Below are 6,000 nucleotides of genomic sequence, written 5' to 3' on the forward strand. Positions count from 1 at the left end.
AGCTTTACCGTAACACCCTTCAGGCTTCCATTTCCGAAATTCCGACATGTTTGTGAAAACCAGTATTTAACCTGCATTGTCGAACGCTGTTTTACTATCTTCCACTCTTCGAGGTTGGGCACCATTAACACGTTCTGCGAAAGTTCTTTATTGTTTTCCTTTTTTTTTCTCTTGTGGGTTTAGATAAACATGTTAGACCGCCCGTCCATTTGGATTACATAAACGAGAAAAATAGGACAAACTCACGAATATACTGTTAAAAACTGTGAAGCTAGTAAAGATACAGGAAGCGCATTAATGATCTTTCTTCTTTTTTCGACACTGTATGAATAATGGAAGGTTTTGCCACTGAAATATCCAAAAGTGTGGAGGCCGTCACTCGAGGTGTGAAATGATCAGTTATTCAGTTACCTTTATCTCTGCCTCCCAGATAATGACATTTTTAAACTGTCGCTTACTGAACTAACATCCTGAGTTACAATGTAGCACTCCTAATTATTCTGTTGTCATTTCATTTCTAATGTTACTTGTTCTTCTTAAACTTCTTGAGGTGTAAAAGCCTCTTGGAGGTTTGTGTTGAGAAAGGACATAACCTTTGGACAACCAACAGTTTACACTCGGTTATATCAAGCAGTTTCCCTAGGCCTAATGGGAGGTGAAGCACAAGTAAAGACAGTTATCACTCGCCTACACACTAAGGATGAATTATGTATGAACCAACGGAGCAGAAAACTTCCACAACATTGTTGGTAATTAATTCGTCTTGTGTATCACTTACTTCAAGGGAAGAAATGAAAAAATACGTTAACGTAAGCGGTTTGGAAATGATTATTACTACTGGTAGTTTATCTTAATACTAATTATCAGGACTGACATCGGTGACACGAAAAAAAATTTTGTACGAAACATACCAAAAGGAGTTAAACTTAAAATGGGAGCATCGGCAAAAAGGGGGAAAAATACCCATAACAGAACGAATGAAAAAAAAGTTTGTGAACAAAATAGGCGTAAAGTAAAAGGCAGATGTAGGACGCTAAATGCATAGGCCTATCCATAGCAGCTACAAATTAAATGATGTGCAAGTAGGTCCTGTACAGAAAAATGAAAACCCAAAAAATTCTCAGACGTTTAAAGATAGGTTACATCTCTCTCTCTCTCTCTCTCTTTCCCATACGTCTGGGGGAAATGATTTTGGACACAATGAAGCAACAGTATTTATATCTTGACGTGAAACCAAATTTCGTTTTAAGTTCTGTGAAAAGTAATCATACTCCAGTAACTGACGTTATTGGAGTCTCATTTTTATATTTTGCATTTTAGTTCAAAAGAGTCATGTTTTTGTTATCTACATTAGCTTTAGACTGGCTTTTCATTTTCCTTTTTTTATTTTTTATATTTTTCATTTCCAGTAAAATTATAAAAAAAAAATTACCAAGAACACCTGATTCACATGGGAAAATAGGAAAAAATTAATTAGCTATATATTTCTTTATGAAACCATCCATAGTTTTATATGTAATATATATATATATATATATATATATATATATATATATATATATATATATATATATATATATATATATACATACACGTCACTAGACCCGTTTGTTCTTGAAAGATTCAGAGAAAAATAGCAGAATAGTCACTGCCAAATTCATAATTTGACTCTCGAATCATGCATGTCCAAAGTGCAGACAAAGGGAATGGTGACTAGGCTTGTGTAGGCTATGCCACCTCTGGCTACCCGAAAATGCTACCGTAGCCCTGGCTAGCCCATGAAAATATATGCTAACTTAAAAAATTGTAAATAAGCCAGGGGAATATGAGTGATTTATGTTGTCATTTTATAATAGGACTGTATCATACAAAAAGCAACCCAAAAATATGACACTGCAACAACTGTATTTTAGCCTGCTGAAACTACACATTCATGACCAAGTAGGGACATCCAGGTATTTTATTATATATGAAAGGTATGTAACTAAATTATATGATACATGTTGTTTATGTACGTACATGTATTATAAGAAAACGAAGGCATTTTTTACATACATATATATAGTGCCACAGTATGTACACAATAATACACAATACACACACATACATTGTATATATATATATATATATATATATATATATATATATATATATATATATATATATATATATATATATATGATGACATCATCATATACGCGTTTTGAATATTATCGTTAGGCTCAAGAATAGCCACTATATCTCGGCCCTTTGAAGTGACGTACACGGTATGGAACATCTTAGGAAGACAGGTTATTACGGACCAAGTTAGAAAGTGCCCTATAGATTCAATGGGATCTTGGCTTATTGAAATTGTAGCAACTGCACTCAAAATATATGTACATACATTTATCAAGTGTTTATTTGGTTTTATTTCGGTGTTGATAAAATTTTGTTAAGATATTTAAACTTATAAAAGCTTGCAGTGAGGCTTAATGGGTTCACAAAATTAACATTAAGTTTTGTGTGGAGGAATGTATATATATTGGTTATAAGGCCTCGAAAGCTTATCAAAAAGATGGTTTCATCCGGGTCTGGAAAGGAAAAGAAGGAAGACTACTGGTTTTAGGCCTATAAAGGAGCTTGCTGAGACGCTACGAGTGTAGGTTGTTTGGTAGTTTCCTCTTGTGAAGAATTCTTCCAACACGCGAATGTAAACAAAAAAAATATAGCACGTTTTGTAATAAAATGATTTTCAGGAAGTATTCATAAATGTTTCATGAAGAATTAATACAACGCCGACAAAGTGACATCGGTAAAAAAGGAAAATACTTAACCGAGAAGCAATGAAAGTCTTTCGCCCGATTCTCTCCACAAAGAACCGAGCGTCGGTTGTCCTTGGTTGTTGCTCCTGAAGCTGATCTTCCTTGGTAATCGACGCTCAGCCTTCGTCGGCAGTAGTTAGAAAATCTCGGTTATTCCTCATCGACCGTCCAACAGCGTAGTTTGATTGGACTTGTGGCAGTTAGAGCTCCAGTGTTGGTTGAAGGTTTGTGTTTAGTCATAAGATTCTTTATGCTGTTCGTGTCTCTTAGTGTTTTATTTGCGATATCGGATATTATTTATGGTAGACTTTCCTTGGTTCAAGAGTTTTGATTTTTAACTTTAAATTGTAAATTTCACTTTTAAATTTTAACTGTGTATTTACACTAAGGTATATAATGAACCATGGTTGATTAAATGCTCTCTTTCAGGTGCGTCTATTTGGCTCCCCCTGGGTAACAGTACATATCAGTGATGGATATTCAAACCAGTCAGTTGGTTCAGCTGCTTCGACGATGGAATCCTGACAAAGTTTCCGCCGCTATAGTATTCAAGAGGATAGGTAAATAGAGAAGACAGAAGTAAACGGTGAGTGTTTCGTTGCTTCTACCTTTTCAAAAACCAAAACCACCCTCCCCCCTTTTTTTTTTCCTCCACCCTTTGAGGGGCGGTGCCCCGCAAGGGGTGGAGGTACTCCCTTGAACTTGTTATGGTAGGACGTAAGTCCTGCCATAAGAAGTTCCTGGGAGGAAAATCAACCCCCAGACCCAGTCTACAGCTACTTGGTGAGTGGTCATATGAAGTATGGTAGGATTTCTTTAGTTGCCGATTTAAATGAGAATATTTCGGTAATTTTACGTCTAGTTTAAAAGAATGGAGAATCTTAAAGTTCAAGTTCTTGGAGAATATTTCAATATTTACTTAAATCTTAATAGGTACGTGATAATTGTATAAACTTAAGCATTTCAACGTAAGCATTCATCAGTTAATTCTTAGTCTTAAGTATAATTGTATAAACGTAAGCATTCATCAGTTAATTCTTAGCGAAGTTAATTTAACAATGTACTAGCCGACGTTTTGTAGCTCTTGCTTCTATTGCAGGCGATTCCCTAGATCTGATGTGGCCTGGCTGGTAATTATGAGCAGCTATCCTGTTTTTAAGTCATATGTTAATTGTTGTACGAACTAAAGCAGTGGAACATCAGTACTGAAGGTCATCCTGTACTTCGGTAAAGGTGATTTTTTTTTTTTACTTTTAGTAATATGTAACTTTTTGTAATTTTAATTTTTTTCTGATTTCGTTAAGTGCATAACGATTTGCCAGTCATTGACGGAACTGTCGTGTTATAAATATGCTGGGTAATTCTGAAGAACTGTGTCCGGTGAGTTAGATTATGCAATTGACGTTTTCTATGTTATTTTACTTGCTTTACAAGAATTTAACAATATTTTGTCGGCGGGCTGTAACTAAGCTGTATTGACCTGAAAACTACGCGCCTTGAATTGCCTACCGCAGGGTAGTCTAAACCGGCATTCCGCGCAAGCCCCCACCCTCCAGCCAATACGGCAAAAATTGTAACCAGTAAACCTCCTAAAAATACCGACATAATGTACCTAGAGGTGTTTATTGGTTACCATTTTAAGTCGTATTAGCTATGGAGGTGGGGGGCTTGCCATGAATGCCGCTTACACCTACCCTGGAGTTAGGTAATCGTCGTGTAGTCTTTCAAAGGTCAATCACAGTTTAGTTACAACGGCCGACAAAATATTACTTTAAATTCTTGTAAAACTAGTAAAATAACATAGAAAAACGCCAGTTGCCACAGTCTAGCTCACCGCGGACAGCCGGCTTAGAATTACCACGGTTCCTTACGTTTATCTCTATTCCAGGTTATTTCACGATAGAATGCTGGTAAGATATTCTCGTCTGTAAGTTTCCTGAACTGGTAGGAATAGATGCATTATTAATCCTGTGACTGAAAACGGATGCAGTCATATTGTCGCTGCTCTTACGCTGTTACGGATTTCCCGAGTCTGAAAATTGTCTTGGATGAGATTAATAATGAACTCGATATTTGAATTCCTGGTAAATTCTTTATCCCCACGTTTTTTCTGAATGGGTAAGAGTTGGTTTTAAATGTATCTGGTACATACAAAAGATACACAATGCAGTGAATAGATACACAATTCAGGTTAAATATACTTCAGATTGAGTTTGTGGCTTGCCTATTGAAATGGCTTAAAATGTCTATATATCTAATGGTTAGACAGAAATGAAAGTTGAATTTAATCTATACTTGGTGGTACTGTTGACCGAAGTACTTGAAGGGTGTTAATGGTTAGACAGAAATGAAAGTTGAATTTAATCTATACTTGGTGGTACTGTTGACCGAAGTACTTGAAGGGTGTTAGTTACTGTTGAATTTTTTGTAAGTTCTGAGCAGTGGGAAATTATTTCTCTCAAATGATCTCAAGTTATTTTAATTGCATATTGGTAGATACGAAACTGGTTAATGATTTTATTTCAGTTGAGTAGGAACTTTGAACTACCTTCTCGTGGTCAATTAACTTGACTTGTATTGAGTAGTTTTTGGGTATTAAACCAATTTAGTTTCATAATGCAATCACTTAAGAGCTTGTTACTCCATAGATATAGTCGGACAAGATAGAAGAAACTGGCGAATATATAAGGCACTAAAGCGTAATTTTGCTTAAAATGACATGAGTACAATGTTAAACATTAAGTTGTCCTTAACCCACTAATGTGGGTGTGCAGTTGAAGTTTTGATAAGGCAGTTTGTGATACCCTAGATACTGACGATATTTACTATATAGGTAACATTCTTGTGGGGGCAGATCGGGAACAAGCGATGTCTAGTCTTATGACCATCAACAGGGAAGTTTGTTCAGCATGTCAATAAAAAAAAGAAAACCACACTTTTAAGACACAGGATGCATATATAATAGACAAAGATGGGCTGGTAGCGTTAAGGTGCGTTCACACGATCGAGCAATGTTCGACGGATATAATTGTTTGCTTCACGTCCACGATCGAAAGCGTCGACGAACTTTGTTCAGGACGTCAGAAGCGGGCAAACTGCACTTCGCCAGCTGTTTCTCCGCTTCTGACGTCACATCGGACAAAGTTCGTCGAACAAAGCTCGATCGTGTGGACGTAGCTTACCAACTAGCAGTGGA

At 36.2% G+C, this 6,000-nt stretch overlaps 2 long non-coding RNA genes across 9 annotated transcripts in view; one reads left to right on the forward strand and one right to left on the reverse strand.

The window, feature by feature from the left end:
* Positions 1-2,922, reverse strand: part of LOC136844376 (uncharacterized) — a 388,477-nt gene extending 385,555 nt beyond the window's left edge. For all 8 annotated transcript variants that reach the window (XR_010854844.1, XR_010854849.1, XR_010854845.1 and 5 more), the window contains exon 1: positions 2,817-2,922. This is a non-coding gene — a long non-coding RNA (uncharacterized lncRNA). The remainder of the gene's footprint in view (positions 1-2,816) is intronic.
* Positions 2,832-4,906, forward strand: LOC136844377 (uncharacterized). The gene is made up of 4 exons (XR_010854853.1): positions 2,832-3,028; positions 3,234-3,390; positions 3,904-4,037; positions 4,693-4,906. It is a non-coding gene; the product is annotated as an uncharacterized lncRNA (long non-coding RNA).
* Positions 4,907-6,000: the final 1,094 nt, after the last annotated feature.

The sequence above is a fragment of the Macrobrachium rosenbergii genome, chromosome 12 (genome assembly GCF_040412425.1).
Source record: "Macrobrachium rosenbergii isolate ZJJX-2024 chromosome 12, ASM4041242v1, whole genome shotgun sequence".
NCBI classification, from domain to species: domain Eukaryota; kingdom Metazoa; phylum Arthropoda; class Malacostraca; order Decapoda; family Palaemonidae; genus Macrobrachium; species Macrobrachium rosenbergii.